This window comes from Mobula birostris, chromosome 5 (genome assembly GCF_030028105.1).
Source record: "Mobula birostris isolate sMobBir1 chromosome 5, sMobBir1.hap1, whole genome shotgun sequence".
NCBI lineage: Eukaryota > Metazoa > Chordata > Chondrichthyes > Myliobatiformes > Myliobatidae > Mobula > Mobula birostris.
This window is the reverse complement of record NC_092374.1, coordinates 207394473-207422405: the sequence shown is the minus strand read 5'-3', so window position 1 is coordinate 207422405 and position 27933 is coordinate 207394473. Positions and strand designations below refer to the sequence as shown.

The 27933-nt window shown below is 48.3% G+C and overlaps 1 pseudogene; it reads left to right on the top strand.

The window, feature by feature from the left end:
- LOC140198491 (cytochrome P450 2K1-like) lies at positions 1 to 27933 on the top strand (annotated as a pseudogene).

The following is a 27933-nucleotide window of genomic DNA, read 5'->3' as shown; positions in this document are numbered from 1 at the left end:
ATGACCATGGTGCTGTGGGATCTGCCCGCGCTCGACGCCGGAACAGGCTTGCTCCTGTGCGCGCTTCTCGTGATAGTGCCGATGCTCCTAGTCAGGGAACAGAAGCGTTCCGCGCCCCGATGCCCTCCCGGTCCGAAGGGGCTGCCGGTAATCGGCAACTTACACCAACTCGATCTGCGGAAACTCCACCTGTCGCTGCAGGAGGTAAAGGGAAGCCAGGATGTCATTTAGGCAGAGAAGGGGCGTTCTTTCCCGGGACCAGGGACCCGGGTTCGATTCTGACCTCGGGCGCTGGCTCTGTGGAGTTTGCTCGTTACCCCTTTCCCCACTCCCCACCACACACATACACCGCGTGGTTTTCTCCCACATTCCAGAGACGTCTCAGGGCGTTCGGGTAGCGAGGGGGGTTGGCGTAACGTTTTCCTGCGCTGGCGACCTGTCGCTATCTGTAAGGTGTTTATAAATTTTCCTTGTGCTGTGTGGGTTTCTCCGGATGCTCCGGTTTCCAACCACGATGACAGCTCCGGCGACCCGGGTTTCATTCCCGACGGTGTTTGTCAGGGTTTGCTGTGGGTTTCCAGTGTGTTTGTTCTATACAGAGCAGTAAGTGCCTGATCTGCGCTGCCCGGGGTGGTGGCAGGGGCAGGTACACCAGTTCGGCACATTATTGTTGAGAAAGTGGAAGGATATTGTGTCGGCAGAGATGACGTTCAGTTCGCCATTAGACTACTAATTTAATTGGCTGTACACGACATTGTGGGCCGAAGGGCCTGCCCCTGTACTGTACTGTTATATCGTCTATGTTCCATGTTCCAAGCTGTCCAAGATTTACGGGCCCATCTTCTCACTGCGCCTGGGCTTGGAGCGGGCGGCGGTGCTGAGCGGCTACGAGGTGGTGAAGGACGCGCTTGTCAACCGTGCTGAGGAATTCATGGGGCGACACCAGAGCAGAATGACCCAGAAGGTCAGGAAAAATCACGGTGAGTTCGCATCGCCAGCGCCCGGTGGCCGGGCCTGCAAAAACAGCACGGCGGCTTAGAGGTTAGCACGCCCTTACTACAGCTCAGAGCGTGGGAGCTTGGGGTTCCACTCCGATAACATCTGTGAAAGGTTTGTACTTTCTTACCGTGACAACGTGGGCGTCCTCCGGGTACTCCGTTTCCTCCCGCTGTTCAAGCACGTTCCGCTTCGCAGGGTAATTGGCCATTGTAAGTTGCCCTGTGTTTAGGCTAGGGTCAAACCGATGTGTTTCTGGGTGGTCCGGTTCGATCGGCGGGGAAGGTCTTTTACACGCTGTTTCTGTCAATAAATAGACCGATGGAGAAGTAATTAAACAAACAAACAAACAAACAAACAAATAAATAAATAAATAGACATGCGAATGACGTGTGTGAGAAATGGGGCGAGGGTTCGAGAGACAGTCGCCAGTTAGAGGGGTTGACGTATTTCAACGCTAGGAACAAGGGAGATGAACTTAGAGCATGGATCAGTACGTGGGACTACGATGTTGTGGCCATTACTGAAACTTGGCTGGAGGAAGGGCAGGATTGGCTGATGCGGATACCAGGGTTTAGGTGTTTTACAAGGCATAGAAAAGGCCTTGTAAGCATTACTGGTCAGGGATAGTATCACGGCTATAGAAAGGGAGGATGCTACAGAGGGAGTGTCCACTGAGTCGGTGTGGGTGGAAGTCAGAAATAGGAAGGGATCAATCACTGTGCTGGGAGTAGTCTATAGGCCCCCAAATAGCCCTAGGGACACCGAGGAGCAGATAAGCAGGCAAATTTTAGAATGGAGCAGGAAATACAGGGTTGTAGTTATGGGTGATTTCAACTTCCCTCATATTGACTGGCACCTCCTGACTGCAAGGGGAATAGATGGGACTGAATTTGTCAGGTGTGTTCAAGAAGGATTCCTGACACAGTATGTGGACCGGCCGACGAGAGGAGAGGCCATACTGGATCTAGTTCTGGGTAATGAACCTGGTCAGGTGGCAGACCGCTTGGTGGGGGAGCATTTTGGTGAGAGTGACCACAACTCCCTTAGCTTCAGCATAGCTATGGAAAAGGATAAAAACAGACAAAATGGGAAAGTGCTTAACTGGGGAAGGGCTAACTATGAAGGGATGAGGCAGGAACTAGTGAGAGTAAATTGGAAACAGATGTTCAAGGGTGAAAGCACAGAAGTAATGTGGAGGAAGTTTAGGGACCACTTGTGCTGGGTTCAGGACAGGTTTGTCCCACTGAGACAAGGAAAAAATGGTAGGAAAAGGGAACCGTGGTTGACGAAACACATGAGGCAACTTGTCAAGAGGAAGAAGGAAGCATATGTTACATATAAGAAGCAGGAAGGGCTCATGAGAAATATAGGGTAGCCAGGAAGGAGCTTAAGAAAGGACTTAGGAGAGCTCGAAGGGGGCATGAGAAGGCCTTGGCATGTAGGATTAAGGAGAACCCCAAGGCGTTCTATGCATATGTGAAGAACAGAAGGATGACAAGAATGAAGGTGGGGCTGCTAAAGGTTAAAGAAGGCAACATGTGCCTGGAGGCGGAGGAGGTTGGGGAGGTCCTAAATGAATACTTTGCTTCAGTATTCACAAGTGAAAAGGACCTTGATCAGGGTGAGGTCGAAATAGAACAGGCCTGTGTGCTGGACAATGTGGAGATTAAGGAAGAAGAAGTGTTGGATTATCTTAAAAACATCAAGATTGATAAATCCCCAGGGCCGGATGTGATATACCCCTGGTTGCTGTGGGAAGTGAGAGAAGAGATCGCTGGAGCAGTAGCTATGATCTTTGAATCCTCTTTGCAGGGGAGGTGCCGGAGGATTGGAGAATGGCAAATGTAGTTCCCTTGTTTAAAAAAGGTAATAGGGAGAATCCTGGGAACTATAGACCGGTGAGTCTTGCGTCAGTGGTCAGCAAACTACTGGAAAGGATTCTTAAGAATAGGATCTACGAGCACTTGGAGAAGTACAATCTACTCAAGGATAGTCAACGTGGCTTTGTGAAGAGAAGGTCGTGCCTCACGAGCCTAATTGAGTTTTTTGAAGAGGTAACAAAAGAAATTGATGAGGGCAGGGCAGTAGATGTGGTCTACATTTAGCAAGGCATTTGACAAGGTCCTTCACGAGAGACTCATCCAGAAAGTCATGAGACATGGGATCAGTGGAACCTTGGCTGTCTGGATAAAATATTGGCGTAAAGGAAGAAAGCAGAGGGGAGTTGTGGAAGGAAAGTATTCTGACTGGAGGTCGGTGACCAGTGGAGTGCCATAGAGATCTGTCCTGGGACCCCTGCTATTTGTGATTTTTATAAATGACCTGGATGAAGAGGCGGAAGGATGGGTGAGTAAGTTTGAGGATAATACGAAGATTGGAGGAGTTGTGGATGGAGCTGTAGGTTGTCAAAGGTTAGAAGAGGATAGAGACAGGATGCAGAGTTGGGCAGAAAAGTGGCAGATGGAGTTCAATCCGGATAAGTGTGAGGTGATGCATTTTGGAAGAACAAACCAGAAGGCTGAGTACAGGTTTAATGGTCGGTTGGATGAACAAAGGGACCTTGGGGTTCAAATCCATACATCCCTCAAGGTCACTGCACAGGTTGATAGGATAGTTAAGAAGGCCTGTGGGATGCTAGGCTTCATTAATAGGGGGATTGAGTTCAAGAGTAGAGAGGTCATGTTGCAACTCTACAAGTCTCTGGTGAGACCACACTTAGAGTACTGTGTTCAGTTCTGGTCACCTCATTATAAAAAGGATGTGGAAGTTATGGAGAGGGTGCAGAGGAGATTTACCAGGATGTTGCCTGGATTGGAAAACAAGTCTTATGAGGCAAGGTTAGCAGAGCTGGGACTTCTCTCTTTGGAGTGTAGAAGAATGAGAGGGGACTTGATAGAGGTCTACAAGATTATGAGAGGCATAGATAGGGTGGATAGCCAGAACCTGTTTCCCAGGGCACGAATAGCAAACACCAGAGGGCATATGTACAAAGTTAAGGGAGGGAAGTTTAGGGGGGGCATCAGGGGTAAGTTTTTTACACAGAGGGTTGTGGGTGCCTGGAATGACTTGCCAGGGATGATGGTGGAGGCTAAAACATTAGGAGTATTTAAGAGCCTCTTGGACAGGCACATGGATGAAAGAAAAATAGAGGGTTACGGGGTAGTGTGCGTTTAGTTCGTTTTTTTAGGATTATATGGGTCGGCACAACATCAAGAGCCGAAGGGCATGTACTGTGCTGTAGTGTTCTATGGTCCTATGGTTCTATGGTGTGGAAAGGATGTTTCCCATGGTGGGGGAGTCTAGGACAAGGGGGCACAGCCTCAGGATAGAGGGGTATCCATTCAAAACAGATGATGAAGTGGTGCAATTTAATATGTTGGGTAGGTGTGGATGCCAGGTTGCTGGTGTATTTAAGGGAGTGCTTGATAGGTTCTTGACTGGACATGGCATCAGATGTTATAGGGAGAAGGCTGGCGTGTGTCGCTGAGGAGTAGGAAGGATCAGCCATGATGGAATGGCGGAGCAGCTTGACGGGTCTTTGCATCTCAGATTTTTTTTGTATTTTCTCTCCATTTAGAAATTGGTTAACCCCTTTAATTTCTTCTACCAAAGAACACAGCCATCAATTTCCCTCCACTGTATGCCTTCTGCCACATCTTTGCCCACTCATCTTAATCTGTCTAACTCCTTCTCCTTTCCTCAAAATTACCTGCCTATCTTCACATCTTGCCACATGCCAAGAATTCCATCATCCAAATCTTTGATATATACCATAAATAGAATCAGTCGCAATACATACACCTGTGGACCATCACGTGTCCCCGGCAGCCAGTCAAAAAGGCTCCCTTTATTGCCCTACCATGTCTCCTGCCATTCAGCCACTGCTTTATCCATGCCAGAATCTTTCCTGTAATGCCAAGTGTATGTACCCTGTTCAGCAGCCTCATGTGTCAAAGACCTCCTGAAAATCCAAGTTCACAACATCAGCTGATTCCCCTTTGTCTATCCAGCTTGTTATTTCTTCAAAGAATTCCAGCTGATTTGTTGGGCAAGCTTCTCCCTTGAGGAAACCATGCCAACTATGGCCTATTTTATTATGAGCCTCCATGTACCCTGAGACCTCATCCTTACTAATCAACTCCAACATCTTCCCAACGACTGAGAAACTAACTGGCCTATCGTTTCTTTTCTTCTGCCTCTCTCCCTTCATAAAGGGTGGAGTGACCTTTGCAATTTTCCAGTCTTATGGAAGAATTCCAGAATTTAATGATTCTTGAAAGATCAAGAGAGATTGGGAAACGAAATGGTCTGAAGTTAGATAAGACTGGGCTTGTACATGCTGGAATTAGGGAGATTGAGGGGGGGATCTGATTGAGACATATAAGATTATTAAGGGATTGGACAAGATAGAGGCAGGAAATATGTTCCAGATGCTGGGAGAGCCCAGTACCAGAGGGCATGGTTTAAGAATAAGGGGTAGGTTATTTAGGACAGAGTTGAGGAGGAACTTCTTCTCCCAGAGAGTTGTAGAGGTGTGGAATGCGCTGCCTCAGAAGGCAGTGGAGGCCATTTCTCTGGATGCTTTCAAGAAGGAGCTAGATAGGCATCTTATGGATAGGGGAATCAAGGGTTATATGGACAAGGCAGGAACGGGGTATTGATAGTAGATGATCAGCCATGATCTCAGAATGGCGGTGCAGGCTCGAAGGGCCGAATGGTCTACTTCTGCACCTATTGTCTATTGTCTATTGTCTATCATTACTATTGCTTGCACGATCTCTTCAGCCTTCTCTTTCTGAATTCTGGGGTGTGCACCATCTGGTCCAGGTGACTTATCTAACTTCAGACCATTTCGTTTCCCAAGACCTTCTCTCTAGTTATGGTATCTTCACATATCATGGCACCAGACACCTGGAACTCCTACCACACTGTAGTATCTTCCAAAGTGAAGACTGATGTAAAATGCTGTACTAATTTGTTGTCTCCCATTCCTATCTCTCCAGCATCATTTCCCAGTGGTATGATATCCAATCTCACTTCTCTTTTACATGTTATGTACCCAAAGAAACTTTTGTTACACTCCTTAATATTATTGGCTAGCTTACTTTCATATTCCATCTTTACCTTCTTAATTATTTTTCATTGTCTACTGTTGGGTTTTAAAAACTTCCCAATCCTTTTACTTCCTACTAATTATATCTCAATTATATGACTTCTCTTTAGCTTTTAGGTTGGCTTTGACGGTTCTTGTTAGCTGTAATTGTGTCATCTTTCCTTTAGAATACTTCTTTCTCTTCGGGATATATATATCCTCTGCCTTCCAAATTGCTTCCAGAAATTCCTGCCATTGCTGCTCTGCTGTCATCCCCGCCAAGGTTCTTTTCCAATCAATTCTGGCCAATTCCTCTCTCATGGCTCTGCAATTCCCTTTATTCCACTGTAATAATTATACATCTGAATTGAGATTCTCCTCAAACTTTAGGGTGAATTCGATCATATTATGATCGCTTTCTCCTGAGGGTTCTTTTACATTAAGTTCCCTGATCAATTCTGGTTCAATAAGGCAGATGAATTTGTGGCACAGTATGAGATTGGCATGTATGATGTTTTCGGCATTACTGAATCATTGAAAGTTTAACATCCAAGGATACACATTGTAAAAAAAGATCAGACAGATAGGCCCAGGGGGTGGGGTCGTTCTGTCGGTAAAAATAAAAGAAATCAAATAATCAGAAAGAGGAGGTGTAGGATAAGAAAGTGTAGAATCATTTTGGGTAGAGCTAAGAAACTGCCTGGGTAAAGAGACCGGAATGAGAATTAAACATAGACATCCCAACTGTAGTAAAGATGTGGCCTACAAGTTACAAAGAGTGATAGAAAACGCGTGTCAAAAGGGCAAAGTTATGGTAGTCACGGGAAATTTAAATATGCAGGTTGATTTGGAAAATCTGATTGATGCTGGATCCTAAGCAGGGGAATTTTAGAATGGCTACGAGATGGATTTTTAGAGCAGTTCATGGTTCAGCCACGAGTATTCTGGATGTATGTTGTGCAATGATCTGGAATTGATTAGAGAGCTTGAGGAAAATGACCCTTACAATGACCATAATATGATACAATTTACCATGCAACTTGAGAAGGAGAAGCTAAAGTCAGATGTATCAGTATACACTGCGTCAAGGGAATTGCAGAAGCATGAGACAGGCTGCCTAAAATTAATTGAAAGGGAACACTAGCATGGATGGCAGCAGAAAGGCAATGGCTGGAATTTCTGGGAGCAATTCAAAAGGTACAGGATGGATATATCCTAAAGAAAAAGAAAAGCAGGATGACGCAACCATAGCTGACTAGAGAAGTTAAAGCCAGCATCAAAGCCAAAGAGAAGGCATATAATAGAGCAGAAATCAGAGGGGAGTGAGAGAATCTGAAAGCTTTTACAATGCAACAAAGCCACATAAAGTCATAAAGAAGGAAAAGGTGGACTACAAAGGGATGATAGGAAATAATGTTACTCATATACCAGGAGTTTCTTCAGATGTAGAACGAGAGTAAATGTCAGAGCACTGCTGAGGTTGGTGCTAATGGCAGCAAGGAAATGGCAGACAAACTGAATAAGTTCTTTCCATCAGTCTTGATGCAGGCCGTTGACAAGGTGCCACACATGAGGCTGGTGAACAAGCCAGGAGCCCATGGTATTACAGGAAATATACCAGCATGGAGAGAGCATTAGCTGATGGGCCGGAGGGAAAAAAATGTGAATAAAGGAGTCTTTTCTGGCTGGTTGCGGCGACAGGTGGTGTTCTACAGGGTCAGTGTTGAGACCACTTATCTTTAGGTCATCTATCAATGACTTGTATCACAGAATTGACGGCTTTGTGGCCAAGTTTGCAGACAGGACAAAGATATGTGGGTGTCATGTAGTGTTGAGGAAGCAGAAGGGCCAAGAAAGATGAGGAGAATGGGCAAGGAAGTGGCAGAATGGAATTCAGTGTCAGGACATGTATGGTCATGTACTTTGGGGGAAGAAATCAAAGTTTTAATTATTTGCCACATGGAGGGAAAGTTGAGAAATCTGAGATGCAATGGGCCTCCAGCGTCATTGTGCAGGATTCTCTAAAGGTCAGTCGGCGGTGAGGGAGGAAAATGTGATGTTATCAGTCATATGGAAAGGACAGGAATACAAAAGCAAGGATGTAACATTGAACTATTAGAAAGCGCTGGTGAGGCCTCACTTGGAGCATTGCGAGCAGTTTTCAACTCCTTATCTCAGAAAAGATGTGGGGCCTTTGGGGTGGGGTCAAAGGTGGTTCACGATAATTATTCCAGAATTGAAAGGCTTATTATATGATGAGCTTGTGATGGCTCTGGGCCTGTAATCACTAGAATTCAGAATAATGTGGGTGGGGTGGGGGCTCATTGAAGCCTGCCGAATGGTGACATGCCTCATAAGGGTGGATGTACTGTATAGAGATTGTTTCTTATCGTGGGCGAGTCTAGAACCAGAGGACACCACCTCAGATTGAGGGCTGTCCGTTTTGAACCGAGTTGATGAGTATTTCCTTTAGCCAGAAAGTGGTGAATCCGCGGAATTTGCTGCCGAAGGTGGCTGCGGAGGCCAATTCATCTGGTATCTTTACAGTAGAGGTTGATAGGTTCTCGATTAGTCGGGTGTGAATGGGTAAGTAGGGAAGGCAGTTTGATGGGGATAATAACTCAGCCTTGATGGAACAGAGGAGCAGGCCACAATGGCCGAACGTCCTAATTCTGCTCTTACATCTCCTGGTCTTACGGACATCCGTGGGTTTGCAGGGTTTGATGGTGGGGTGGAGGGGCATGTGGCCGTGCGTCGTTGGGATTAAATTCCACATAGTAACAACATAGCTAGCACGTTGGCACAGACCCCAGATGCACGGTGACACGGGCAACCCGAAGGCCCGCCAAGGCGATGATTAAACTTTTCCTGCTCTCCACAGGTATTATCTTTGCTGAGGGCGTGTCCTGGAAACGGATGCGACGGTTCACCATCTCCACCCTGTGGGACTTTGGCATGGGCAAGCGGAGCATTGAAGAGAGGATATTGGAAGAGGTGTCACACCTGAGGGATCTGTTTCAGTCCTTTGAAGGTCAGGATCGAGAACATGGTCAGGGAAGGGCGGGGGGTGGGGTCACTGTTCCGGACAGAGACGGGTCTGCCCTGATGCTGTAATATTATGCTCGGATCGTCGGAGTTCCGTCTTCAATTCTGGAGCCGTGTGTAAGGAGTCTATACGTTAATAACTTAATTAGTACGTCCTCTCTGCGGAATGCGTGGGTTTTACTCAGAGCTCCGCTTTCCTCCCACGGTACAAAACATAGAACGTAGAATAGTACAGCACAGTACAGGCCCTTCGGTCCACAATGTTGTGCCGACCCTCAAACCCTGCCTCCCATATAACCCCCACCTTAAATTCCTCCATATACCTGTCCAGTAGTCTCTTAAACTTCACTAGTGTATCTGCCTCCACCACTGACTCAGGCAGTGCATTCCACGCACCAAACACTCTGAGTAAAAAACCTTCCTCTAATATCCCCCTTGAACTTTCCACCCCTTACCTTAAAGCCATGTCCTCTTGTATTGAGCAGTGGTGCCCTGAGGAAGAGGCGCTGGCTATCCACTCTATCTATTCCTCTTATTATCTTGTACACCTCTATCATGTCTCCTCTCATCCTTCTTCTCTCCAAAGAGTAAAACCCTAGCTCCCTTAATCTCTGATCATAATGCATACTTTCTAAACCAGGCAGCATCCTGGTAAATCTCCTCTGTACCCTTTCCAATGCTTCCACATCCTTCCTATAGTGAGGTGACCAGAACTGGACACAGTACTCCAAGTGTGGCCTAACCAGAGTTTTATAGAGCTGCATCATTACCCAGCGACTCTTAAACTCTATCCCTTGGCTTATGAAAGCTAACACCCCATAAGCTTTCTTAACTTTCAGAGATCTGTGGACATGTACCGCCAGATCCCTCTGCTCCTCCACACTACCAAGTATCCTGCCATTTACTTTGTACTCTGCCTTGGAGTTTGTCCTTCCAAAGTGTACCACCTCACAATTCTCCAGGTTGAACTCTATCTGCCACTTTTCAGCCCACTTCTGCATCCTATCAATGTCTCTCTGCAATCTTCGACAATCCTCTACACTATCTACAACACCACCAACCTTTGTGTCGTCTGCAAACTTGCCAACCCATCCTTCTACCCCCACATCCAGGTCATGAATAAAAATCACAAAAAGTAGAGGTCCCAGAACAGATCCTTGTGGGACACCACTAGTCACAACTTTCCAACCAGAAAGTACTCCCTCCACCACGACTCTCTGCTTTCTGCAGGCAAGCCAATTCTGAATTAACCTGGCCAAACTTCCCTGGATCCCATGCCTTCTGACTTTCTGAATAAGACTACTGTGTGGAACCTTGTCAAGTGCCTTACTAAAATCCATGTAGATCACATCCACTGCACTACCCTCATCTATATGCCTGGTCACCTCCTCAAACACAGAAACATAGAAAATAGGTGCAGGAGTAGGCCATTCGGCCCTTCGAGCCTGCACTGCCATTCAGTATGATCATGGCTGATCATCCAACTCAGAACCCTGTACCAGCCTTCCCTCCATACCCCCGATCCCTTTAGCCACAAGGGCCATATCCAACTCCCTGTTAAATATAGCCAATGAACTGGCCTCAACTGGTTCCTGTGGCAGAGAATTCCACAGATTCACCACTCTCTGTGTGAAGAAGTTTTTCCTAATCTCGGTCCTAGAAGGCTTCCCCTTTATCCTCAAACTGTGACTCCTCGTTCTGGACTTCCCCAACATCGGGAACAATCTTCCTGCATCTAGCTTGTCCAATCCCTTTAGGATTTTATACGTTTCAATAAGATCCCCCCTCAATCTTCTAAATTCCAACAAGTATAAACCTAGTCGATCCAGTGTTTCATCATATGAAAGTGCAGCCATCCCAGGAATCAATCTGGTGAACCTTCTTTGTACTCCCTCTATGGCAAGAATGTCTTTCCTCAGATTAGGGGACCAAAACTGCACACAATACTCCAGGTGTGGTCTCACCAAGGCCTTGTACAACTGCAGTAGTACCTCCCTGCTCCTGTACTCAAATCCTCTCGCTATGAATGCCAGCATACCATTCGTTTTTTTCACCGCCTGCTGTACCTGCATGCCCAAAGAACTCCATGTGGCTTGTTAGACACAAAGCCATGCTGACTCTTCCTGATCAGACCATAATTCTCTAAATGCCTAGAGGTCCTAAGAATCTTTTCCAACAGCTTTCCCACCACAGACGTAAGGCTCCCTGGTCTATAATTACCCGGACTATCCCTACTACCTTTTTTGAACAAGGGGACAACATTCGTCTCTCTCCAATCCTCCAGTACCATTCCCGTGGATAATGAGGACATAAAGATCCTAGCCAGAGGCTCAGCAATCTCTTCCCTCGCCTCGTGGAGCAGTCTGGATATATTCCGTCAGGCCCTGGGGACCTATCTGTCCTAATGTATTTTAACAACTCCAACACCTCCTCTCCCTTAATATCAAGATGCTCCAGAACATCAACCTCACTCCTATTGTCCTCACCATCATCAAGTTCCCTTGCATTGGTGAATACCGAAGAGAAATATTCATTGATGACCTCACTCACTTCCACAGCCTCCAGGAACATCTTCCCAGCTTTATCTCTAATCGGTCCTATCGTTACTCCTGTCATCCTTTTGTTCTTCACATAATTGAAGAATGCCTTGGGGTTTTCCTTTACCCTAATCGCCAAGGCCTTCTCATGCCCCCTTCTTGCTCTCCTCAGCCCCTTCTTAAGCTCCTTTCTTGCTTCCCTATATTCCTCAATAGATCCATCTGATCCTTGCTTCCGAAACCTCATGTATGCTGCCTTCTTCCACCTGACTAGATTTTCCACCTCACTTGTCACCCATGGTTCCTTCACCGTACCATTCTTTATCTTCCTCACTGGGACAAATTTATCCCTTACATCCCGCAAGAGATCTCTAAACATCGACCACATGTCCATAGTACATTTCCCTGCAAAAACATCACCCCAATTCACACCCTCAAGTTCTAGCCTTATAGCCTCACAATTTGCCCTTCCCCAATTAAAACATTTCCTGTCCTCTCTGATTTGATCCTTTTCCATGATAATGCTAAAGACTGTCTCCCACCTGTGTTTAAACCAACCCACTGTGGGTAATGTTCCGAGGTTCATTGTCCGTTCAGAAATCTGATGACGGAGGGGAAGAAGCTGTTCCTGAATCAATGAGTGTGTGCCTTCATGCTCAGCTACATCCTACTAGATGGTAGCAACGAGAAGATGGGACATCCTGGATGGAGGGGGTCCTAAATGATGGTTGCCTACTTCACCAGGGATCAGCTTCTGAAGATGTCTATTACTGGGCAGCTAGAGTTTGTGACGAAACGGGCTGAGTTTCTCTGCAGCATTTTCCGATCCTGTGTGTGGAGCCTCCGCACCAGACGGCAATGCCAGCATTCAGAGTGCTCTCCATTACACATCTGTACAACTTTGCTCGAGTCTTTGGTGACGTACCAATTGTCCGCAAATGTCCGCTCACATGTAGCCGCAGACGTGCCTTCTTTCCAGTTGCATTATCCTATTGAGCCGAGGATACTCAGAGATGTTGACACTTAGCAGCGCGCATATTCTTACCCCCAGGGTGCATCGATGTTGGGTGTCAGCCCTGACTGCGGTCTCCGGTGGGCAAGTGAAGGATCTAGTTGCAGTGGAAGGCACGTAGGCTCGGATTTTGGAGTTTATTGATCAGTACTGAGGGTATTGACAGGTGAGAGCAGATATAGGACCGATAGAAAATGATGCTGGAGAAATTGTAGTGGGAGATGAGGAGATGGTAGAGGAATTGAACAAGTATTTTGCATCAGTCTTCACTGAGGAAGACATCAGCAGTATACCGGACACTCAAGGGTGGCAGGGAAGAGAAGTGTGCGCAGTCACAATTACGACAGAGAAAGTACTCAGGAAGCTGAATAGTCTAAAGGTCGATAAATCTCCTGGACCAGATGGAATGCACCCTCGTGTTCTGAAGGAAGTAGCTGTGGAGATTGTGGAGGCATTAGCGATGATCTTTCAAAAGTAGATAGATTCTGGCATGGTTCCGGAGGACTGGGAGATTGCAAATGTCACTCGGCTATTTAAGAAGGGGGCAAGGAAGCAAAAAGGAAATTATAGACCTGTTAGCTTGACGTTGGTGGTTGGGAAGTTGTTGGAGTCGATTGTCAAGGATGAGGTCACAGAGTACCTGGAGGCATATGACAAGATAGGCAGAACTCAGCATGGATTCCTTAAAGGAAAATCCTGCCTGACAAACCTATTACAATTTTTTGAGGAAATTACAAGTAGGCTAGACAAGGGAGATGTAGTGGATGTTGTATATTTGGATTTTCAGAAGGCCTTTGACAAGGTGCCACACATGAGGCTACTTAACAAGATAAGAGCCCATGGAATTACAGGAAAGTTACATACGTGGATAGAGCGTTGGCTGATTGGCAGGAAACAGAGAGTGGGAATAAAGGGATCCTATTCTGGTTGGCTGCCGGTTACCAGTGGTGTTCCACAGGGATCAGTGTTGGGGCCGCTTCTTTTTACATTGTACATCAACGATTTAGATTATGGAATAGATGGCTTTGTGGCTAAGTTTGCTGCCGATACGAAGATAGGTGGAGGGGCCGGTAGTGCTGAGGAAACAGAGAGTCTGCAGAGAGACTTGGATAGATTGGAAGAATGGGCAGAGAATTGGCAAATGAAATACAATGTTGGAAAGTGTATGGTTATGCACTTTGGCAGAAAAAATAAACGGGCAGACTATTATTTAAATGGGGAAAGAATTCAAAGTTCTGAGATGCAACGGGACTTGGGAGTCCTCGTACAGCACACCCTTAAGGTTAACCTCCAGGTTGAGTCAGTAGTGAAGAAGGCGAATGCAATGTTGGCATTCATTTCTAGAGGAATAGAGTATAGGAGCAGGGATGTGATGTTGAGGCTCTATAAGGCGCTGGTGAGACCTCACTTGGAGTACTGTGGGCAGTTTTGGTCTCCTTATTTAAGAAAGGATGTGCTGATGTTGGAGAGGGTACAGAGAAGATTCACTAGAATGATTCCGGGAATGAGAGGGTTAACATATGAGGAACGTTTGTCCGCTCTTGGACTGTATTCCTTGGAGTTTAGAAGAATGAGGGGAGACCTCATAGAAACATTTCGAATGTTGAAAGGCATGGACAGAGTGGATGTGGCAAAGTTGTTTCCCATGATGGGGGAGTCTAGTACGAGAGGGCATGACTTAAGGATTGAAGGGCACCCATTCAGAACAGAATTGCGAAGAAATTTTTTTAGCCAGAGGGTGGTGAATCTATGGAATTTGTTGCCACGGGCAGCAGTGGAGGCCAAGTCATTGGGCGTATTTAAGGCAGAGATTGATAGGTATCTGAGTAGCCAGGGCATCAAAGGTCATGGTGAGAAGGTGCGGGAGTTGGACTAAATAGGAGAAAATGGATAAGCTCATGATAAAATGGCGGAGCAGACTCGATGGGCCGAATGGCCTACTTCTGCTCCTTTGTCTTATGGTCTTATGATGGTGTTGAGCACTGGGCTGTAATCAGTAAACATCAGCCTGACGTACGGAATCCAACACCGACTGGAGAAAAGAGAGAACAAAGTCCATTTAAGTGCGAAGTGATCGAAGTAGTCGTAGTTGCTAAATTGTCATGATTAGTGTTGTGCTGGTTGGCTCAAGATCTGAATAGCTGAAGGGAAGTAGCTTTTATTGAACCTGGCGGCGTGGCACTTCAGGTTTCTGTACCTCCTGCCCCATGGAGCTGGAACAGATGGCACATCTTGGACGGCGGTGATCTTTCATGGCAGATGTTGCCTTCTTGAAGCAGCGCCCCCTGTAGGTACCACAGACACTGCTCGCTGCAGTGATACAGCTTTGAACGGGGGCTGAATAATGCCGCCACGTTACCAGTAAATCAGATTCGGATTCGAATTGATTTATCACGTGTACATGGAAACGTACATTGAAATACACCGTTTGCGTTAACAACCAGCACAAATGGCGATATGTTGTGCAGCCCGCAAGCGTCAAAACACATTCTGGCGCCAAACTAGCATGCAATCGAAGTTCAGCAGAATAACTCAAGCAGAAAAACGTCACCAACAACAACAGGGAAAAATCACTTCTCTACCCTCCCATCCGCTCAGATAGGCCTCCATCCTCAGGATGTCTAGTCCTCAGCTCCAGACTCACAGATTGGCAGGCATCGAGGCTCCGACCTCCAGTTCCCGGCCCAAACTCACATCTCCCGATTCTACCCCTCACCCGCACACCATTGTAAACCAACAACCGCCAATTAACATGCTGAACTGCAGGCGTTTGGGTTGTGGGTAGAAACGGAAGCATTCAGGAGAGACCTGGGCGTGGGCTGTTTGAAGGAGGTGGAGGTTACGAGGCTCTGGAGCTGTGGAGAATGGGACGTGTGACTGGTTGAGAGGTCGTTGGAGGGGACTGCTCTACCCATGACTGTGTAAGCATATAACAATTACAACACGGAAACAGGCCATCTCGGCCCTTCTAGTCCGTGCCGAACTCTTACTCTCACCTAGACCCACCGACCTGCACGCAGCCCATAACCCTCCATTCCCTTCCTGTCCATATATCTATCCAATTTAACTTTAAATGACAACATCGAAACTGCCTCAACCACTTCTGCTGGAAGCTCGTTCCACACAGCCACCACTCTCTGAGTAAAGAAGTTCCCCCTCATGTTACCCTTAAACTTTTGTTCTCTAATTCTCAGCTCATGTCCTCTTGTTTGAATCTCCCCCACTCTCAAAGGAAAAAGCCTATCCACGTCAACTCTATCTATCCACCTCATAATTTTAAACACCTCTATCAAGTCCCCCCTCAACCTTCTACGCTCCAAAGAATAAAGACCCAACTTGTTCAACCTTTCCCTGTAACTTAGGAGATGAAACCCAGGTAACATTCTAGTAAATCTTCTCTGTACTCTCTCAATTTTGTTGACAACTTTCCTATAATTCGGTGACCAGAACTGTATACAATACTCCAAATTTGGTCTTACCATTGCCTTGTACAATTTTAACATTACATCCCAACTCCTATACTCAATGCTCTGATTTATAAAGGCCAGCATACCAAAAGCTTTCTTCACCACCCTATCCATATGAGATTCCACCTTCAGGGAACTATGCACCATTATTCCTAGATCCCTCTGTTCTACTGCATTCTTCAATGCCCTACGATTTACCATGTCTGTCCTATTTTGATTAGTCCTACCAAAATATAGCACCTCACATTTATCAGCATTAAACTCCATATGCCATCTTTCAGCCCACTCTTCTACCTGGCCTAAATCTCTCTGCAAGCTTTGAAAGCCTACTTCAATATCTACAACTCCACCTATCTTGGTATCATCTGCATATCCCCGACCCCCAACCCCTACCCTATCCCCGCCCCCAACCCCTTCTCTATCCTCGACCTCAACCCCTACCCTATCTCTGACCGCCAACCCCTCCCCAATCTCCGACCCCAACCCCTATCCCCGACCCCCAACCTCTACCCTACCCCAACCCTAATCCCTCCCCTGTCCCCGACGCCCAACCCCTACCCTATCCCGCCCCCAAACCCTACCCTATCCCCGATCCCCAGATCCTCCCCTATCCCCGACCCCCAACCCCTTCCCTATCTCTGACCCCAACCCCTCTCCTATCCCCAATCCCCAACCGCTCCACTATCCCCGACCCCCAACCCCTGCCCTATCTCCGACACCAACTCCTACCCTATCCCTGACCCCCAACCCCTTCCCTATCCCCGATCCCCAACCCCTGCCCTATCTCTGACCCCAACCTGTTCCCTATCTCCGCCCCCAATGCTGCTCCCGCCGCGGCCCTTCTGCTCCTAACCTCTCACCTCTCCTCACCTTTCCTGCTGCAGCTTTGCAATTCGTTCCCAGCGCTGGACATCTTCCCGGGGTCCCACCACAAGGTATTGAACAATATCAGGAAGGTGCACGACTTGCTCCGCAATTTCCTAAAAAAGAACCGGCAGGGGCTGGAAGAGGAGTGCGTACGCAGTTTCACGGATGTCTTCATGCTGAGGCAGGAGGAGGTAAAACGGGCTGCCGGGTAGGACGGGCCGGGGCACGGAAAGAAGGTGGGAAAGATGTCCAACAAAGAGCTTTGGAGATGGGATAGATATATATGTGTGTGTGTGTGTGTGTGTGTGTGTGTATAGAGACAGTGAGTGCCTATAGTGACCTACCAGGTGCGCCGTTGCTGCACGCTGACTTGCGAGGGTTCACCCGCTTTAAAGGTGTTCTGATGTCGGCCTCTGAGACACAGATGAGAAGGGTCACCAGATGCTGCAGGGGTTCCCACAGGAAGGGTTTTATTCCACCTTCCAAAGGGTGCATAAAAAGACTTTGAGCCCATCTGGGAGTGAAGCATCTCAGAATCGGGTTTACTATCACCGCCATGTGACGTGAAATTTGTTAACTTAGCAGAAGCAGTTCCATGCAATACATAATATAGAAGAGAGAAAGAAATAAATAAAATAAAAATGATAATAAATTAACAAGTAAATCAATTGCAGTATACGTATATTGTGTTGGCACGTGGCCAGGTGGTTAAGGCGTCGGTCTAGTGATCTGAAGGTCGTGAGTTCGAGCCTCAGCTGAGGCAACGTGTTGTGTCCTTGAGCGAGGCACTTAACCACACGTTGTTCTGCGACGACACCGGTGCCAAGCTGTGTGGGTCCTAATGCCCTTCCCTTGGACAACATTGGTGGCGTGGAGAGGGGAGAGGGGAGACATGGGCAACCAGTCTTCCATACAACCTTGCCCAGGCCTACGCCCTGGAAACTTTCCAAGGCACAAATCCATGGTCTCATGAGACTAACAGATGCCTATATATATTATAATATTGAATAGATTTTTTAAAAACGTGCCAAAACAAAAATACTGTATATTAAAATACGTGAGGTAGTGTCCATGGTTTTAATGTCCATTTCCCAGAGGGGAAGAATCTATTCCCGAATCGCTGAGTGTGTGCCTTCAGGCTTCTGTACCTCTTACCTGAGGGTAACAGTGAGAACAGGACATGCCCTGGGTGCAGGAGATCCTTAATAACGGACCCTGCCTTTCTGACCCAAGATGGAGTTGACTAAATTTACAACCTTCTGCAGCTTCTTTCCGTCCTGTGCAGTAGCCCCTCCATACCAGACAGTGACACAGCCTGTCAGAATGCTCTCCACGCTACACCTATAGAAGTTTTTAATACCATTCTCTACCATTCACGATCATTGCTTTCGCTTTGCAGGACAAAATAGCCTGCAAACTTTGCCAGAGCTGACGTGCATTGGGTTTTGTCTCGAACCTGAATTGGAATTGTTTCTCTTTCCGCTCTTAAAATAATTTCCATCGCTTGTGTCTGAACTTCTAGAAGATTTGTGCATCACCGGTCAGAGTGAGAGAATGGGCAAAGGATTGGTGGATGAAATCTGGTGCGGTGAAGTGGACGGTGATACACCTCGAGAGAAGGAATAAAGGCAGAGGCTGTTTTTTTTTTAAAGCGTGTGAGAATTCTTCCGTCGAACACCGGGAAGACGGTTCAGGGCAACGGGGCTCCCCGGCACGCCTCAGAACTTGGCAATCAACTGGTGTTGTTTCACCGCACTCCGCCACACCGGGGAGCTGCTTCACCAGAGGGTCTACTGCCGTTCTGAGATCTTAACATTTCCATGACACACGTTTGACTTACCCGTTGTAAAGCCTTCCTGCCCACCACAGTGCAGTTTCCGCGCTGAGCTGTTAGGATATTAGCTTGCTAGGATGCTCTCATCTGCGCCTTTGCAGAATGAGGTGAACATAGGCCAGCTCCGTTCGGCCTTCTCAGATCACGGAGACGTTGCTGAGCATTCCCAGTTGTGCACGATGCATTCGGGGACCATGAGAGGTTCTGTGAGATGTGCACTCCCAGGAGTTTGTAGCTGCTCGCAGTTTTCACTGCTGTGTCATGTGTGGTGAGCGTTCTCCTGAAGCCGGTAGCCAGGATGCTGCCTGGTTTAAACAGTATGGATTATGATCAGAGATTAAGGGAGCTGGGGCTTTACTCTTTGGAGAGAAGGAGGATGAGAGGAGACATGATAGAGGTGTACAAGATAATAAGAGGAATAGGTAGAGTGGACAGCCAGCGCCTCTTCCCCAGGGCACCACTGCTCAATACAAGAGGATGTGGCTTTAAGGTAAGGGGTGGGAAGTTCAATGGGGATATTAGAGGAAGGTTTTTTACTCAGAGAGTGGTTGGTGCGTGGAATGCACTGCCTGAGTCAGTGGTGGAGGCAGATACACTAGTGAAGTTTAAGAGACTACTAGACAGGTATATGGAGGAATTTAAGGTGGGGGGGGTTATATGGGAGGCAGGGTTTAAGGGTCGGCACAACATTGTGGGCCGAAGGGCCTGTACTGTGCTGTACTATTCTACGTTCTATGTTCTATCTCCTTTGCCTTGTTGGCATTGTACTTACTTATGTAGCCTCCTGGTAAGCCTAGGGATCGCTCAGCTCGCTTTCGTCTAGGGGGAGCAGCCTTTGGCCCCACCAAACTGGGTAATCAAGTTTCTGTTGATATCGTGTGATGTACCCATCCCGCCAAATATAGATCTTACTGGGACTATGTAATTAATAGAGATACAATATAAAAGGAATGTAAAAGGCGCCAAACTTATCAAGGTTCAACCACCTCGTGCACAGCCGTTGGAGCCCAATTAACGGAATCTTCTTTCCACCATTTGATCTACTCCGACCTCCTCGACCCGCCGCCTGGGACTAACCGCGGTGGTCGACCAGAGCGCGTCCAGCACGGCCTCCCTCTGCGTTGCTGGAGGTCCTTAAGCTGGCCAATCTTCTGCCAATGCGAGTGCATATTCTGTAGTTTGTCAAGCAGCATCATGTGCGGCACCTTGTTGAAGGCCTTCTGAAAGCCCAGTGACTCTCCTTTGTCGATACCGCTTTTTGTTTCTTCGAAGAATTCCAAGATTTGTCAGACAACGTTCCTCCTTAAGGAAACCATGTTGACGTTGGTCTACTTTATCCCGTGACTCCAAGTACCCGGAAACCTCGCCTTTAATCATGAAGTCCAAACTCTTCCCGCACACTAAGGTGTAACAGTTGTAGGTAAAGTGTACGGATCGGTACAAAAGAGGCATATTCTGGTTGGTTTGTGGTGACCAGTAATGTTCCGCAGGGGTCAGTATGGGCCACGTTGTTTTCACGCCATATGTCAACGAATTGACTGACTAAATTGATGAGTTTGTGGCCAAATTTGCAGACTATATAAAGATAAGTGGTGGTGGGGGGGTGGGCAGTTCGTGTTGAAACAGCGAGTCTGCAGAACGTCTTAGACAGTGAGAGAATAGGCAAAGAATAGTCAGATAAAGTCTGCTGCAGTGAAGTGAGTGGTGATACGCTTCGGAGAAGCAATAAAGGCGAGGACTATTTTTTAACGGGAAGAAAATTCAGAAATCGGATGTGCAGGTGGACCTGGGAGTTCTGGTGCAGAATGGGGTTGATAGAGATAATAAATCAGCCATGATGGAAAGGCAGAGCGGACTCCATGTACTGAGATCCCTAATTCTGCTCATCTGTCTTATGATCTTATGGTCTGAACAAATAACAGCCAAAGGGCAGGTGCGGAATAAAGTGTGACATTTAAGGAGAAAGTACATTTGTCCTTTTCCATTCCCCAGGAAGCAGGGAAACCAGGGACGCACTTCCATGAAGACAACCTGTTGATAACGACCAGCAATCTGTTTGTCGCTGGCATGGAGACCACGTCCACGACCCTCCGCTGGGGGCTGCTGCTGATGGCTATCCGACCGGAGATACAGAGTGAGGGGACTCCTCATTCCCCCCCCCCCCGGCCCCCCGGCCGACTCTGAATTCATCCGACCAGGCGGCATCAACACCCATTCTCAGACCTCCTGTGCCAGTGTCTGTCTCTCTCTCTGTCTCTCTCTCTCTCTCTCGTATCTCTCTCTCTCTGTCTGTCTCTCTCTCTCTCTGTACTCGCTCTCTCTTTCTCTGTATTCTCTCAATATTGTTCATTCCTTTATTTATTTATGTTGGCTCTCTATTCTCTCTCTATTCTCTTTCTATTCTTTCAATATTGTTCATTTATTTATTGATTTATTTATGTTCGCGATGCAGCGCGGAGTATCCCTTCCATCCCTTCCAGCCACGCTGCCTCAGCAACTCTACAATCCTGATTACGGAACGATTTAAAATTACAATTACTGTCCGCGGTAGGTCTTTGGACAGTGGGAGGAAACCGGGACATCCGGGGAAAACCCCACGCATTCCATGGGGAGGGCTTACAGGGAGCCCTCACCGAGCGGTACCGGAATTTAGCTCCGAACTCTGGATCGGCTTCAGCGAAATTAACGTCGCGCTAGCCGCGATGCTACTGTGGCGCCCATAAAGGGTATCAGTGAAATGGAGAAGGAAATGATCGTTTCTCCCATCCGATTGTCTACCTGCCCCATCACACCCTGTCTCCCCACCATCCACCCCGACCCCTCGTCCGATCAGCCTAACACCGACACCTTCTTCCCCCCCAGCTCTCGTCCCCACCGCCTTCCCTTTATTGCACGGTCTACCGACCTCATCCAACAGGTTCTGCCTTCAACGATAGACACGGAGCACTCTAACATGGGAAAAAGCCCTTCAGCCCATCAAGTTATTCTGTCTAGTCTATGGACCTGCGCCCGTGCTGTAGACCTCATATGCATATACCTATCCAATTTTGTCTTCAGTGATGAAATTGAACCCGCATTCACCACTTCTGCTGTCAGCCCATTCCACACTCTAACGGCCCTCTGAGAGACGAAGTTCCCCCTCTTGTTCCCTTAAATATTCCATCTTTCACATGTAAAGCCATGACCTGTAGTTCTAGTCTCACCCTGCCTCAGTAGGAGAAGATTGCTTGCCCATACCTTATCTGTACCCCTCATAATTGTGTAGACCTCGATTACTTCCTCCCTCATTCTAGCCAATAAAATGATAACCTATTCAACCTGTCCCTACATCTCAGGTGTTGAGGTCCCGGCCACAACCTTGTAAATTTTCCTTTTCCTCGTTCACCCTTCAACTCCCAGCTTCTTATATTGCTTCCGCGGTGTCTCTCCCACACTTGCCTATCACCTCTCCCTTTCAGCTGATTCCACTGGTCATCGCCACTCGCTCCACCGCTCCCCTGCACCTTTCCACACGCTCCGACTGTCCTCGGCCGCAAGCGCCGACTGCTTGCTCTTTGGCGTAGAGACCGTCTGATCTGCTGAGTTCCTCCAGCATTTTGTGTGTGTTGCTCTCCACACTATCTGACAGTCCTGGGGAAGGATCTCGGCTGGAAATCCCCTACAGATACTGCCCCACACATTGAGTTTCTCCAGGGTCTGTGCGCATTACAGCTGTCCCGTATCTCAGGATCAACCGGGCCTTTTGTAAAGTCTGCAGCTCTCGTTTTTATTTTCATTTATTGCGAGATACAGCGTGGAACAGTCTCTTCCCGCCACCGAGCCACGCGCCCGGAGAACCCACTGATGTAAAAGGCATCCGTAAGTCTTGCGAGACCATGGATCTGCGCCTGGGAAGTCTTCACTCTCCAGGGCGCAGGCCTGGGCAAGGTTGTATGGAAGACCGGCAGTTGTCCATGCTGCGAGTCTCCCCTCTCCACGACACCAATGTTGACCAAGGGAAGGGCAAGGGCCGATACGGCTTGGCACCGGTGTCGTCGCAGAGCACGGTGCGGTTAAGTGCCTTGCTCCAGGACACAACACGCTGCCTCGGCGAATGCCTTAACCAAATGCCCACCGATTTAACCCCAGCCTAATAACAGGGCAGTTTACAGTGACCAATTAACCTACTAACCGGTTCTTCCTTGGGCTGTAAGAGGAAACCGGGGCGCCCGGAAGCAACAGATGAGCTGACGGGGAGAAGGTACGATCTCCTTAAGACGGGTCGGAACTGAAACCCGAACTCCTTTGACCTGAGCTGTAACAGCGCCGCACTAACCGCGGGGCTACCTTGGCGACTTCTGATAAAGGGATGTCCACTTGTCCTCCTCTCCACCACCGCCCATGGGGCTGTTCAAGGTGCTGAGCGTTACCGGCTCTATCCTGGTTTAATTCCGGATCTCCCGCAGTTTCTGCGTGTCGATTTCCAATTGACCAGCCCGCCATTCACTGAAACCCAGGACCCAGATCCCAGGCGCCAGTGCCCGGGCCAATAAAGCCAATTCAACCAATTTCCCCCGGGATCAATAAAGTATGACTATGAGTGAGTATAACCGCAAGGCAGCGGAGGTCTGAGCTCAGATTTGCCTTCTCCTAGACGAGTTACCAACCACCATTGAGGAACCCCCACCTGCACGAACAGGCTGGTTTAACGCTCCAGGAACCGGCCCTTGTCCTTTCTCCTGGCGGTAAAAACGGTTCCACCGGGCTTAGTAGCTAAGACAGTCGTGAAGGCCAGGACTGGACCGGATTGTCAGAGGTTATTTTAAATGCACGCCATTGGTAGGTTGAGAGAGCCTGCAGGACACTAATACCGAATCCAGACCAGGACTGAAATCCACCTCTCCTCCGCTAGCCCTCCAGAGAAAGTCCAGGAGGAGCTAGACGCAGTGATCGGCCGGGAGCGGGAGCCGCGGCTGGACGATCGCCGACATCTGCCCTACACGGACGCCGTGATCCACGAGACGTAGAGATTCGCCAACATCGTCCCTCTTAACCTGCCTCACCGGACCACGACCGACGTCAGCTTCCGAGGGTTCCTCATCCCCAAGGTGCGAGCGAGCAGCAGTGGTCCTGGCAACTTGGGTCGCGGAGGGTGGGCTGCGGAGGAAGGGGGGAGTTTGCCCCAGACGGAGTATCCAAAACAGCGGAGGAGTGGGCAGGGTAGCGGGGGAAAGTGGAGAGAGAATTAAAAACATTCAGAGATGCAAAAGAGCAAAACAGACCTTGTGCAGGATTCTCGCCTGCTATAGCAAGGATGTGGAAGCATTGGAAAGGGTACAGAGGAGATTTACCAGGATGCTGCCTGGTTCAGAGGATATGCATTATGATCAGAGATTAAGGGAGCTAGAGCTTTGCTCTTTGGAGAGAAGGAGGATGAGAGGAGACATGATAGAGGTGTACAAGATAATAAGAGGAATAGATAGAGTGGCTTACCAGCGCCTCTTCCCCAGGGCACCACTGCTCAATACAAGAGGACATGGCTTTAAGGTAAGGAGTGGGAAGTTCAAGGGGAATATTAGAGGAAGGGTTTTTACTCAGAGAGTGGTTGGTGCATGGAATGCACTGCCTGAGTCAGTGGTGGAGGCAGATACACTAGTGAAGTTTAAGAGACTACTAGACAGGTGTATGGAGTTATTTAAGTTGAGGAGATATGTGGGAGGCAGGGTTTCAGGGCCGAAGGGCCAGTAATATTCTATGTACTATGTTCTAAGATTCTCTAAAAGTTAGCTTGCAGGTTGAATCGGTGGTAATTAAGGGATATGCTGTGTTAACATTTATTTGGAGAGAACGAGAATGTAAGAGCAAGGGTGTACTGCTGCAGCTTTTGTATAACACGGTGGTCAGGCCGCGCTTAGACTATTGTGAGCAGTGTTATCTAAGAAATGATAGAGAGAGTGAAGGTATGGACAGCGTTTGAGGGCTCTGCATTTGTACTGGGAGTTTAGAAGAATGAGGATGAAGCTGGTTGAAACCTATCAAATTTGAAACGTCTAGATAGGGTGGCTGTGGAGAGGATGTTCCCAATAGTAGCTGGGTCTAGGACCAGGCCACGGCCGAAGATTAGAGGGAAGAACTGTGGTGAGGAGGAATTTATTGAGTCACAAGGTGGCGAATATGTGGAAAACATTGTCACAGAGCCCAAGTCATTGCGTGTATTGAAAGTGGAGTTTGACAGGTTCATGATTAGTCAGGACGTGAAAGGTTACTGAGCGACGACAGGTGAATGTGGTTCAGATGGACAATAAATCAGTAACAGCAGAGCAGACCCGTTGGGCCGAATGGCATAATTCTGGTCTGAACAGGAGCCCACTGTGGGTGGAAGTCGGCATGGATCCCGTCACTGAATGAGAGGTCAGAGGGGTAATGCGGCGCAGGGCCCTGTTTCAGTAAACGTCTTGGCCCTTCCAGGGGACGCACATTATCCCGTCGCTGACGTCGGTGATGCGGGATAAGTCGCAGTGGGAGAAACCGGAGGAGTTCCACCCGGCCCACTTTCTGGACGGAGAGGGCAAATTTGTCTGGAGGGAAGCCTTCATCCCTTTCTCCGCAGGTGAGGCCTGGGATGGGAAGGTGTTTGAAGGTCAACACACCCTGGCGGTCATTGGGTTCAGACCCGGGGATGGGGCGGAGAATTTCCCCCAGGTTCGGACCTAAGGATGGTGGGGGAGGCGTCAATATGGGTCGGCTCAGGTCGGTGATGAGGAGTCGAACACAACAATTGTGTGGAGTGAAGGTATGGAGTGAACTCATACCAAAGCCCTAAACTGTTATAAGCTTGAATATTTATTGAATTTACTTTTATTTAGAGATACCGAGTGGAATAGGCCCTTCCACCCCAATCTCTTGCAACCCATCACTTTACCCTTAAAGTAATCACGGGAGAAATTTACAATGACTCATTAACCTCGGAGGAAGCAGAGCTCCCGGAGGAAACCGACTGGGAGAATGTGCAAACTCTCTCATAGAGGTCGGCAGAATTGAACACTCGACTCTGCTACCTCGAGTTGAAACAGCATCACGCTAAACGCTCCAGTACCGTGGCTTGCAACCATCCACGGCGGAGTTATAGACAATCAGATTCTTTTCCCCGAGGTAGAAATGTCAAACAACAGACGAAATACCTTTAAATTCGGCAGGGTGGGGTGGGGGGCGGCGGAGCTTAGAGCTTCGGGACGAAATGAAAGGCAGGTTTTACACACAGAGAGCGATAGGCGCCTGTAAGGGGTGACCAGGTGTGGAAGCCGGCAGCTTAGCGGAGTTCGAGGGGATTTTAGACACGTAAACAGGAAGGAAAGGGAGGGGTATGGATGATACGCAGAATGAGAGCTTTTAGTGTAAATTGGCTCTAGAATCGGCTCAACCGCGCGGGCCGAATGGCCTGCAGTGCTTTACTGTGTCTGTTCTGTGTTTTCACCTGAGGGTGGGGGTGGGTGGTTTATTCCCCCACCGTTGGGGCACTCCGATTCCATCACCACTTCCGACCTGTCCCTGTGGGGGATTGTGAGTTCTCACTGTGAATCTGCGGGTTCCCCATGGGTGCTCCAATTCTCCCCCACATCCAGAGACAAGGGGACTGTCCTGTGTGTAGGTGAGGGGTGGTTGGTGGGGAGAATGAATGGGATCGATGTAAGATTGGTGTGGGTAGGTGGGCACGGGCCCAGTGGGCCGAAAGTCCTCCTTCTTCTCTCCCTATCTCTCTCTATCTTCATCTCCCTATATCCGAATCAAGCCGTCTCCATCGCCACCTCTATCCTCCCCCCTCTCTCTTCAATCCCACTCCCTCGCCGCTCCCAGTCCGTCTCGCTCTTCTATCTCCCTCTTCATCTCCAATTCTCAGTCTCTTTCTTCCCAACACTATCTCCATATTATTAAGAATATTGATAATAAGAAGGTTATTAAGAAGGCAAACGGAATGCTGGCCTTCATTGCTAGAGGGATTGAATTCAAGAGCAGGGAGGTCATGCTGCAACTATACAGGGTACTGGTGAGGCTGCACCTGGAGTGCTGTGTGCAGTTCTGGTCTCTATACTTGAGGAAGGATATACTGGCTTTGGAGGCACTGCAGAACAGGTTCACCAGGTTGATTCCAGAGATGAGGGGGTTAGACTATGAGGACAGATTGAGTCACCAGGGACTGTACTCACTGGAATTCAGAAGAATGAGAGGGGATCTTAGAGAAACATCAAATTATGAAAGGGATAGATAAGATAGAAGTAGGAAAGTTGTTTTCATTGGTAGGTGAGACTAGAACTAGGGGACATTGCCTCACGATTCAGAGGAGAAGATTTAGGACGGAGATGAGGAGAAACTGTTTTTCCCAGAGAGTGGTGAATCTGTGGAATTCTCTGCCCAGGGAAGCAGTTGAGGCCTCTTCACTAAATATATTTAAGAAACAGTTAGATAGATTTTTACATAGTAAGGGAATTAAGAGTTATGAGGAAAGGGCATGTAGGTGGAAATGAGTTTACCGATAGATCAGCCATGATCTTATTGAAAGGCGGGGCAGACTCGATGGGCCGGATGACCTACTCCTGCTCCTATTTCTTATGTTTTATATCCCTCTCCGTTATCCGACTATCTCCCTCTCCTTCCCACTCCCCATCACTCCCTCTCTCTGTCCATCTTCCCTCTTTCGCTCTCTCTTCCTACCACTCGATCTCAGTCTCTGTCGTGCACTCTTTCTGCCTCTACCCTCTCCTTCTCTCACACACGCATCTCTCTCCTCCCTCTTTCTCCCTGCTCTCTCTTTCTGACGCCATTTCCCTCTCTCTCACACACCTCTCCCGCACCGGCTCTCTCTCTCTCTCTCTCTCGGTCTGTGAGATTGGCTCAGTGTTTGCCCGGCCCATATCTGTCCACCAGGCCGCAGATCCTGTGCGGAGGAGAGCCTGGCCAAGGCGGAGTTGTTCCTTTTCTTCTGCGCCCTCCTGCAGACCTTCTCCTTCCGAGTGCCGGCCGGGGCGAAGGCCCCGGACCTCACCGCCCGCGTGGGTGTCACCCTCAGCCCGCAGCCCCACGAGATCTGCGCCGTCCTCCGCTGA